The sequence below is a fragment of the Topomyia yanbarensis genome, chromosome 3 (assembly GCF_030247195.1).
Source record: "Topomyia yanbarensis strain Yona2022 chromosome 3, ASM3024719v1, whole genome shotgun sequence".
NCBI classification, from domain to species: domain Eukaryota; kingdom Metazoa; phylum Arthropoda; class Insecta; order Diptera; family Culicidae; genus Topomyia; species Topomyia yanbarensis.
The window spans coordinates 72,398,809-72,411,387 of NC_080672.1; the positions used below are offsets into that span (position 1 = coordinate 72,398,809).

The 12,579-nt window shown below is 36.2% G+C and overlaps 1 protein-coding gene across 1 annotated transcript in view; it reads left to right on the forward strand.

Moving 5' to 3' along the window:
• The window catches only part of LOC131687649 (whirlin-like), a 622,772-nt gene that overhangs the window by 570,298 nt on the left and 39,895 nt on the right, over positions 1-12,579 (forward strand). The gene's annotated exons all lie outside the window — the stretch shown is intronic.

Consider the following 12,579-nt stretch of genomic DNA (forward strand, 5'->3'; position numbering starts at 1 on the left):
TGACCCGACACATCCCTAGTGTTGACACAAGATTGTAGGTTTTCTTGTCTAGATGACAAAAAACAAGCAGAAACAAGTGTCCCCAAACAAAAGAAAACGGTAGGTGCAAACAAAGACACCGAAAAGATGTCCGCTGCTAGTGTTTCCAGCAGTGCAGCGATAAGGCAAACCAGTCAGCGGCCATCGAACATGCGTCATAACTCCCCTGTATTTTGCCTATATTCCTTCATCTGTCTCGGTCGGTCGGGTATATCAAGAAGGGAAGAATATTGCTAATCCTTCCCTTATAATTTACGGCCACCCTCAGGAACCGTCGTTGCATCTCGCTCGAACACTGCGATGCAGTTGGGCTAAAATTTAGATTATGGTGCCGGCGGCTGACTGACCGAGGGACGGATCAAGCAACGCCGGATGGACATGGTCCTTTCAACATAATTTATCTGTTCATTTCATCGCTCTGTTGTGGTTTGCTAAGTTTTGTCCTAATACCCGTGTATCGAATGGTGATTAGTGAGATTAATTTATAGTTTTGAAAAAAGCTTTTGTGGAAACGGGATATGTCTAGTTGGATGGTGGTTGATTTGATTGGTTAGATGTTTTACAGAAGCTATTCGGAGATTATGATGGTTTTCTTGTTGTATTGGAATTAGTTATGTGATTTTTTTGAATTTCATTACAAAGGTGAACAAAATATTCACACATCCATGTATTCGAATGTTTTTGGTCACAATAATAGAAAATTTCTCCAAAAACTCAATTAACCGGGGAAAGATGGAATCATTCCAGTTCTTCTTCAAAGAATATACGAACACTTCAAACATATTTTGCAAAAAAGTTTACTTGTAGTCTTGCAACAGAATACATTCCATTAGCATGGTGGGAAAAATGGTTAAATGTTTTCCTACGCGGAAAAACATGCGTTCATAAGTTCTTGAACAAAGAATCACCATTTCGTGAACTGAACGATTTACGAAAATCGTAACCAAGCTCCTGAAATCATGACTCTGAAACTTCGAATTCATGAAATCGTTTATGTTCTCACAAAACTAGTTCATATTTGGTTTGGTTTGAATCCTGAATGCTTAAACTGCATTATTCATAAAGAAACAAGTAATGATTCAAGTTTCGAGAACTTAGTAACTTTTGGTCAAAATTTACCTTATTTATTATTGCGTTATCAAGATGTCTTATTCAAGAGATAACAATCGGATTTCCACCAGGAGTAACTTGTGACCATGCACTAAATTGCTCAATATGTGAACTAGTGCGTGAATCCATGAATAATTTTTCGAATTTTGTGAAATAGGTCAAGTGCATAAAATATATAATATGTTAACTAGTTCGTGAATCCATTTCGTGTAATAGTTTATGTTCGACCATGAACAAAATTTCAGGAAAGGCTATATAATACGATTTTGTGAGCAATTTTACGAAACAGCAGGATAAATCATGACCAATATAGCATGAATCGGGGACTTGTTGACGAGGATCCGTGGTATTTTGAGTTTCGTGAAATAGTTCATGGACAAAAACCAGTCTTCCCAAATGAACATCGAACACCATGTTCGCTCTAGTTCTGTGCTCAACCTACACCATCATTTCGTGTGCAAACTCGAACGCGCTAATGCGTACCAAAACACGAGCACATGTTCGTCTGCACAACCGAGCCCCATGTACGTACGCGGTGTTCGTACACACAGATTCTTGATACTAGCTCTTTCTCTCGCCCATGATCACTGGCATTGACTCATTCTCTTTTGTGTGTGCCTTTCTTATGTACGCACACGGTGTACGTACACGGCGTTTAAACCTAAGTTTGCACATCGTTCGCTTGGGTTCAGTGTTCGATGCGAACCTGTACACAAAGGCAAAGTATGTTTGAGGTTGAACGCGTGCACGAAATTTTGTACACGGGTGCAAACTTGTCGATGTTCATGGGAAGACTACAAAAACATATATTTGGTAACAATTATGAAACGAAAACTTAACATGGCTGCAAGAACGTGATTTTTTATTACTTGTCTTGCTTTCGTAACGTAAAAACGGTTGTTCCCGAATTCATGGCACTTTATTCACGAATTCGAAAGAAAATTTCCGTGCAACGTAAAAACCGCATTGCCTGCGAGGAGGCAAAGAGCTTTAGACTGATCAGTCTGACCTCTCAAATCAGTGGAACGATTAAACGTTCTACTGATTTGAGAAAAAATTCTTAAAATCGTGAATCTCTTCAGTAAAGCCTACAGAACGCTTTTCTTAGTGTGAACATTTGTTTTTGTTTTGTGAATTCCAGTCACGGTTTTTTGCCATATCATTACCAAATCGATTTTCTGTACAAGAACTAGTTCACAATTTTCTGAACATTATTCATACAACCAGAGCTTGTCTCACTGCGTTATTCATAAATTTAGTTCACAAAATCAAAACATTCTGGGTATTTTTGGTGAACTGTTTCACGGAACTTAACATTTTATTCATGAATCTATTCAATCCTCGTAAACTAATACATGATTCCTAATATATTAGTCACTATCCAATATCCGTGTTTGTGAAATAGTTCACAAATTCATGAAATATGCTTGTGATATTTAGAATATATTTCTAATAATTTTTTATTTCATGAAACATGGTAATGAAATTTTCACGTGGACTCTTTCACAAAATTTGGGGGATTAATCGAGGAATCATTTTTGTTGTAGTAATAGGTGCAAACTATTAGGACCTTGAACATCGTTATTCATTTGATAAGGTTCAGTGTGATGTCTTGATAGAAAACGAAAACTATGTTGATCACAACAAATCGTGTTCGTGATATACACGCAGAACAATTAAACATATTTAAACCAAAAATATGTGTTATTGAATCCCATCATTTTTTGTTTATTACTTCAAACAACATACTTATTGTTCTGCAAATATATCTTTATTGCAATAAAAATAAACTTTTGCTTTCAATAAAAAAACATTTTTAATTTCAGTAATTTTGTTTTAATTTCAATAAAATATTTATTAAAAAATGGAACAAAAACTTTTTTTATTGAAACAATGAATAAATTTTATTGAATTCAATAAATAAATTTATTGTCTTCCGACCAATAATTTTATTTATTAAATTTAATCCTTTTTTATTGCACCTACAATTTTTTTTTCTGCGTGTAGTTCACAGAATAATATTATTTCACAAACAATCCGATATAAAAAATAGGAAATACTTTCCTTGACTTATAACATCTCGCGCTACCATAACTCTTTGCTTGTATAATGCGTTATAAATCGATAGTTTTCAACCCAATAAATATATCGTAGAGAAGAAGTAGCGAAATCTGTTTAAATACTGTTGCAATAAATAGTGATCCGACCCATTACGCAGATAAGATTAGCTTTCCTAGGCGATACTCCCACGGCCGGCTGTGTGGAGTTCAAATTGCTTTTGTTTAGGGAACATAGGTTAGTCTCAGTAGCCGGCTGCCCAGAGTTTAAAAATAACCAAATACTAAGTAATGTCTTTTCTTTTTCGAGTGCTCGGGTACTCGAAGCCTAACAAAACCACCACCTAATAAACTAGGTTTTACAGGTCGCATCGCTTGCTTGGAGCGAATCCTAGACCTCATACCCTTCCAAACCACCAACTCCGCGACACCTATGGAAGAGTCTGATGAATCGTCGTCCTTCCGTTAAGTAGGTGGTGCATCAACACTTTCCGTCTACCTTATCCTTTATCCTTCCTCGTGAACGATGGAGATGGGGGCGGCTGGCAATGATGGCTATCATGCTGTTGAGGTTTTAATATGGGTCGGATTGGTATGAATTCCTACTTACCATTTCCTAAGCAACTCGTATAATAATAGATAATCATCAATCAAACATGATGAAGTCAGTGTGCAATCCGCCAAAATCATCGTCACCACGCAACGCAACGCAACGCAACGTGTAGTTCACAGAATAATACTGCCGATATCATGAACATGAGTCACATTACTCCGCATGCCAAATTCGAAAATAAGCTCTAGAATAAAATATCACGATAATGATAAATCGCACAACTCGTGACATAAGTGTCAAAAATTGTAACTAAGATATCACGACAACGTGAATAAAAATTACGAAAATCATGACAAAGTTCCTGAAATCATAAACCTAAATCACATTACTCGTGATTAAAATATCAATAACCGCATCCTGAGGTCATGAATATGTATCATTCTACTCTTGACTAAAATATGACGATAACGTGAACAGAAATTCGCGACTAAGATCCTGAAATCATGAACATAAATCCCGCCAGTCTGACAGAGAAATCCGATAGTAAACTCAGGACTAAAATAGCACGGTAGCATGTTGATAAATCACAAAAATCGCGAATAAGCTCCTGAAATCATGAACATCGTTTGACTGTCGACTGTGTATTCCCAAATAATGAATTACAATCATAACCAAAACTATACATGTCCAGGGAACAACAACAGTAACCCAACCAAACATTCGAATGTATCGCCGGGGCGAACTAACTTTTTGGAAACACAAATAGTTTCATGAATTCGAGGTTTACTATTCACAATTTCGGGAACTTGGTCACAATTTTCGTAAATCGTTCAGTTCTCGAAATAGTGCTGTTTTGTTCATGAATTTATAAACGGATTTTTTTTCCGTTACATTTGGGATATTGGCTAGGGCGAGCACTTATTTCATGCAATGCGACATGCATATCAACGGAGGAAGTTTACTAGCACCAGTAACAAAATGTTGTCTATAACATTGCAATTGCTACTTCGCAAAAGCAATCGAACTTAGGAGTTTTTCTTGACATTGAAGGATCTTTTTGGAATATGTCTTTCGAATCTATTTTGAAGCAGCTCGAGGGCATGGTGTAACTATATATCACGAACTGGATACACGCAATGCTTAGCAACCGACATCTGTGCTCATCGTTAAGACAAGTAACTCTAGCTTCTAATATTAAACAGATATAGGTACTCTAAATACCCGTTTTTATCAGCCTCGTAGTGTATTTTAGGCTGATAAAATCGGGACATATTTAACCGAAGCTGTTAAAATATTCTATTTTAGTCGCTAGACATAGTCTCATAACCCTTTTTGATTATTTGCCTCAATTACAATTACCCTTAAGGAGGTCTTCTAACGAATTTTTTTGAATATTTTGCATTTTTTGCAATCCTTAAGATAATTTTTTTTTCTCAAGAAAGAATTTACTCAAATTGGGCTTGGTTCGTCTGCTCGAGCCCATCAAACATATTTTCATGTGTGGCTGACAAAATCGGGGGTGTGAGCAAAATAAAGGGGCACATAAAATCGGGTCTTCACTGTACTTATAATTTCAAAAATAAATAAATAAATATCGTGAAATGAAAAAAAAATCGTCATCATCATTTATATCTCGAATTATGACCGTATGTATGGTTGGAAAGGAATTTTCTTTTGTTTGCCTCAATCAGTGATAATAATATTCCAAAAACCCATTTTAGGCGAAAAGGTGTTCATAACTTTCCAATGATAATAGTTAGGTATGTGGTGTCATGAAACAAATTATTCGCCTTAAAACAATCTTAAAGTAGTCTGGAGACTACCTCTGTTTTAAATCAATACATGCCTTCATCAAACTTTTCTAAAATTTACTGTTCTACAACTTTACTGAAAATAGTATGGCTCTATCTATGATTAAAAACTTAATTTTGTGATCTTGGTAAAATTGGATCCACCCTAACTATTCTTTTAACAAAACGAATGGGCTGGCAAACTACGAAAACTTTCCTAAAGATATAGTAAAATTAAGTTTAGTTTTAATAAAAAGATGAAATTCCTGCTAAATCTACATTCTGGACCACAAACAAGGGGCAGTCGGGCGCATTTCGGTACCGTAAAACGGGGTATCTTTGATCAAATGAGACTTTTTTCAGTAACGTACGATAAGATGATTCCCTCCAACAAAATCATCAAAATAAAATATAAACCATATTCTAAACATGTGCAGTATCTACCGACAACGAATATTTCGTCATCTAAAGTACCTTTTATGAACAAAAATTCAAATGAAAATGATACAACTTTCATGCATCGTTTCAATCTGTTCAAATAATTCCTTGTATATTAATGAATTCAACCAACTTCAACTGAACTGATCAATTTTTTTGAAACCGAAAACATTTCTGTCCAATACCTTATTTAAAAAATCCGAGATTTTTATTGCTATTTAATTTCGACTATTTTCCCGAAAAAGCTCGATAAAAGTCGATCAAATCCTTCCAGGCAATTTTGTTTTCTTACCCTATGACATAATATTGGGCCATAACATCGCCTGCAGATATGCAATGTACACATGATTAGGAGCATTATTTCTTATTTCGATACACATATTTTGTTGATCAAAGTTACCCCGAAAACAACGAATGAAAATTTACAACAAATTTATTTAATTTTTATAGTAAAGCGTTTTTAATCTATGTGTACCAGTACTTGGTTTAAAAATATATACAGTTACGTCCACCTGATTTGAAGGAAATTATTCGAAAAACTGTAGAAAAATTGATCAATGTTCCCCCGTTTTACGATACAAAGGGAGCGCTTTGAAGGCATGCGAACACAAACGGAGCGTACTCGTAGTTCGAGGATACTGATACTGTTACTGTTACTGTTACTGTTACTGACACTGATACTGATACTGATACTGATACTGATACTGATACTGATACTGATACTGATACTGATACTGTTACTGTTACTGATACTGATACTGTTACTGTTACTGTTACTGTTACTGTTACTGTTACTGTTACTGTTACTGTTACTGTTACTGTTACTGTTACTGTTACTGTTACTGTTACTGTTACTGTTACTGTTACTGTTACTGTTACTGTTACTGTTACTGTTACTGTTACTGTTACTGTTACTGTTACTGTTACTGTTACTGTTACTGTTACTGTTACTGTTACTGTTACTGTTACTGTTACTGTTACTGTTACTGTTACTGTTACTGTTACTGTTACTGTTACTGTTACTGTTACTGTTACTGTTACTGTTACTGTTACTGTTACTGTTACTGTTACTGTTACTGTTACTGTTACTGTTACTGTTACTGTTACTGTTACTGTTACTGTTACTGTTACTGTTACTGTTACTGTTACTGTTACTGTTACTGTTACTGTTACTGTTACTGTTACTGTTACTGTTACTGTTACTGTTACTGTTACTGTTACTGTTACTGTTACTGTTACTGTTACTGTTACTGTTACTGTTACTGTTACTGTTACTGTTACTGTTACTGTTACTGTTACTGTTACTGTTACTGTTACTGTTACTGTTACTGTTACTGTTACTGTTACTGTTACTGTTACTGTTACTGTTACTGTTACTGTTACTGTTACTGTTACTGTTACTGTTACTGTTACTGTTACTGTTACTGTTACTGTTACTGTTACTGTTACTGTTACTGTTACTGTTACTGTTACTGTTACTGTTACTGTTACTGTTACTGTTACTGTTACTGATACTGATACTGATACTGATACTGATACTGATACTGATACTGATACTGATACTGTTACTGATACTGATACTGATACTAATACTGATACTGATACTGATACTGATACTGATTCTCATACTGCGCAGTTCAGAAGCTGAAAATCGCTTCGCTGCTATAGCATGACAGGCAATCAAATTTTACCCGTGCGCTGCATTCGATATCTACTAGTTAGTGTGCGAAACGTGAACAAACAATGAGTGGCAATGCCAAGCCAGTTTATAGCGCGGTTCGGCCGAACTGTGTTGCTGTTTACTTTTCGAAATGTCTGGTAAGACCATCGATCCGTGAAGTGGAGCAATTGTTGAAGGTGAACATAAAGCTCAACATAGCAGAAATCAATGCTGTGCAATTCCATCATCTACGTCATGATACAGTTTCGACCCGTTTTTATAAATGCCCGGTTTTATGTACCCCCGTTTTTATGCACCCCCGATTTTATGAACTTTTTGTACCCGATTTTATCAACCTGCCGTTTATTCATTCTTTTATGTCAGCAATTCAGGCCCACATTCTTACATTTATATTCAATCAAGGTAGTTGGTTCTGCACTGTTAGGTAGTAGTCAAAATGTAGGGTAGTTTACCCAATTTTGATGCTATTTAAGGTAATTGATGAACTAGAATCGCATTTTCCTCAAATTTTCAAAAAAGCAAAATTTTCATAATAAACCAACAAATTGTCACATATTATCCATGGAAAACATAACAATTGAAAGTGACGTTGTATGCAATACGAATTGAATACTTAATAATATTGTTTTTTATGTTGTGAGCATGCCAAACTGCAAACAAAATTTATTTTTGCGATCTGGTCCGGAAGATACAATTTAGCGCATATTAGTCTCTAAGATTGTGATATCTGTTCTCTACTTTATCTACCCCTTTAAAACGATCTCCTGCCAGCGCGCTTGAATCTTCACTAAACAATCCTCGAATTGAACCAGCTAATAAGATTCCTGTTCTCGTTTGTTATCTTCTATGTCCTCGAAGTGTATTAATCTATTCACTTGTAAGTAGGAACGCACCAACCTGTCCGAACCAATGAGAACGGGCGAAGCCTGACGAAAGCCACAGAACCAGGCTCAAACCGCCTATCTCTATAAAAATACGTGTGCCTGATTCAGACTCTTTGAAATCTGTTACGGAATATTGTTTCATGACGAAAAACCCTAGTAAATAGAGAACCTGTTTATCCCATTGTTGAAATTCTTCGCAAAACTTTCCCACTAATAAAATAACCAAAAAAGTAAATAGTAAGTTTGTGGAAAGAGAAAGTTTCATTGACTTAGACATGGATACGATATTAATAACTAGAATAGTGAGATCGGTCCTGTAAAACTATTCATCACTGTCGTTGCTTACAAAAACTTAATACAGGGCAAATACATCCATTTCCGATTTTAGTAAAACTAAAAGTCGCCCGCTCAACAACAAAGCTATCAGCATACACGTTCGTAAACAAAATGAATAGACAGCATCGTGGATCGTGGCTAGACCAACAGGCTAAGAATTTTCTGATTTCTATCAGATTTTACCAATGAAAATTTTTGTCAAATATTTTATTAAATTTTTCCTAATGAAGAACTGGACTAATTACATTAGAAACGTTGGATATGAACGTAATTTTAGGATGTAAAGCTATAATTGATGTAGCGTTTCTCTCCAGCTCGCTAACTTAATTTTCAACTTCAATCGCGTTTTTCTTAATTGTCATTTTTGGAACATGGGCGTATAATAGTTGTGAACTACCAACGCCCTGTTTCTAATTCATTAAAGAATAAATTCTGCATTGCACTTTTAAGGAGATTAACTATTAAATTTCGTTGGTAGATTACATTGTCATTCATAATGAGTCTATCTGCAAAATTTCAGATCGATCCTATGCTTGGAAGTTGGATTAGACAACTCCGACACGGTTCGGTTAAATACAATTTTTTGCACTGATAGGGCATTAGGTTTGATTTTTCTGCCAACTAACAACTCGAGATAGTTCTTTGGTTGCTTCTAATTAAGTAGGATGATAAAATGAAGATAAAAAAAATCCCGATTTGATCAACTTCCCCGTTTGATCAACCAAAATTTTTCGGCTGGTTGATAAAAACGGGTCATTACTGTACTGATTACGTTCCAAAGCATTAAATACGCAGCATTATTTGCTACGCAGAACAACTTGAAGCACGTTGTCGAATGTAATGACATTTTATACAGCATTCAAAATACGGTAAAGTGGAAACCATTACGGAAGACACATGGAGGAACTTCTTCCCAGGTCTCCGCAACGGAATTCTTGTGGTGAGAATGCGGCTGACAAAACCTATCCTCAGATATCTGACCATTTATGGCAAATCACAGGGTGTTACATTTAATCAGCGAACATTGGTCACGTATTCAGGGCAGATTACCACGTGCCAGTTCCGCGATCAACCGCTACACTATGGAAAACCTTGCTCGGAGGCTGCTAAAGAAAGTCCTTCTGCTACGATCAAGACCGGTACACAGTCGTCGCATGCTAAACTACAACTGGCTGTTAAACCAACGACTGCGGACCGCGTATTAACAAATACTAATTCAACGATATGGCCCAGGACTACTGAACCAACTACTGTTACGAACAGCGAAATTACAACGAGTACACCAAATGCTTCCAAACCCACAACCAACACCACCAAAAATGAATCAGATTCCGATGAAGACCGATCTACAACAGCGACCCGTAAGAACAAAAAAAAAACAAATAAGCAAATCCGTCCGTGAGCAACATGAATGCAGTACCGATGACGACATGGACGTGAACAAAAACGTGAGAGAAAGCGAACTGAATGACCCTCTAGTTGTGGCAGACAACGCAGCTGTTTCACCGCCAAGGAAGAGGATCTCAACACGCACCAGCAAGCTGCGTCAACAAGTCTCGATGAATAGATTTAGTGAAAATTAACTTTTATATTTTACATATTGTAAAAATCAAATAAAGACCCTCGGCTCAGGTATGCTAACGTTTTGAGCCGTGTCGAATAAACTTATCCTGATACTGATACTGATGCACAAATGGAGTATTTGAGCACAAATGGGGTATATTCGGGTTCAAGCGGGGTGCATTTAGGCTCAAACGGGGTGCTTTCAAGCACATGCGGAGCGCATTTGGGCATAAACAGAACGCACATGCGCGGCACAAACAGTGTGCATTTGGGCGCATTTGGATACAAACGAGGCGCGCGAGCACAGTGGCGCGGCTTAAACCAAAAAGTGGACTAAAGTCAAATATATGCAGTATCGGTTCAAATAAGACGGTTGTAATTTTGGTACGCCAAATCCGTTTTTGATCAAAATAACTGATCAAAAATAACTATTCTGAATATACAAGACAAACAATATTTTTCAATAGTAATTATAGCACGCTGAATTTACTTTTTACGTTAAAACGGATTAATTTAATCCTCTTCAAAAATAATTATTTTCTCTAACGAAATGTGACTGAATAATTTAGATACGTAGAATATATTTTTCCATATTCACTAAACAGAGCTGACATAGTGTAGTTGATTAATCATGCACGCAGCTCACCTGGGTTCGATTCCCAGCCTCTCGCAAAGTGTGGGAGGTTAAAAGCTCTGTAACCGCAGTATAATTAACCCTTAAATGCGCAATGTTGTTTTAAAACAACATTGCGAAAACCATCTTAAAATTATCAGAGTAACGTATTAATGCTGAGAGACAATTTTCAGAAAATTTGAAAAAAATTGCTTTGCGCCTTTAAGGGTTAAGTAAGCGCGATCTCAGCTGTGTTTCCTAAATAGAACAATTGATGCGTTAGTAATCATGAAATAGTTCCAAAAACATTAAGTGACATGTTTCGAAAGGTTGAAATATTAACTGATTTTTATTATTTTAGATTGTAGATGTTCTACCCTTATGGCCATTCGTCTCTTTTTAACTGAATTCCAAACAAAACTTATGCTTTCACCGTCTAAGACACTACTCTTTCGGTTTCCCTTTTTTCTACTAGTGAAACCGTTGCAGATCATCCGCTTAATGTTATTTGAAAGTTATACATCTATTCTTGTCTTTATTCTAGCTATAAAGTGATTGTTCAAAATTAGTATCAGCAATAACCAAGCATCTTCATTATCAGTTTATCAACATTTTGACTATTATTCGCAAACTTTCATAAAACTAACTTAAGCTCATTTCAAAGAAGAAATCAAAAGCTTTCGAATGAAGGTAGTACGACCGCGGGCATTCATGGGCGTCATTGTTGTTATGGCAGTTTACGACAAACATATTTCTAATTAATAATTAATCCCCTTAGGGATCATCCATAAATGACGTAGCATTATATGGGGGAGGGGGGAGTTTTGTATTTTGTGATGATGTGTGACGACAGGGGGGGGGGTAGGGGGTCATGTCATGCTACGTAGCTTTTTTAAAGGGGAATAGAATAGAATTTAAAAAAAAATTACGTTGACAAGGGGGGGGGGGCAGAGTTACCGTCAAGCTACGTGATTATCAGGGGGGGGGGGGGGTATTTAGAGGTTTGTGACGAAATGCTACGAGGGGGGAGGGGGGTGTTAAAAATCACTAAAAAAATGCTACGTCATTTATGGATCATCCCTTAGTATCTTAGTGTTACGTTGTGTGATAGAGTGACACAGTTATATTTTCATAAGCAGCTAGGGCGCAATTTTAACTAGCAACAATTTTGTATAATTTGAAATATATTATCTAATAAATCTAATAACTGATACTCTTCTGCTACAGTGTAATGTATAAACTGCGGAACACATTTTTTCCTACGCATACTACCGCGCTCAACCATTGTTCTCTATAATAATAAGCCAATTGTGCAATCACCTCCTAAAATATAAGTGAACCAGGTCACTTTCACTAGTAAACAGTATGTACTCGCACCGCTTTCACAGATATTCCACAAACAACACACGCGCGCTCATACACCAACACCACCGAATGTAACTATTTTTGCTCTTACGCAGCTTCGTATAGGTATAAATGCTCTCTTATCCATTATTTTCTTTTTTAACTCACAAT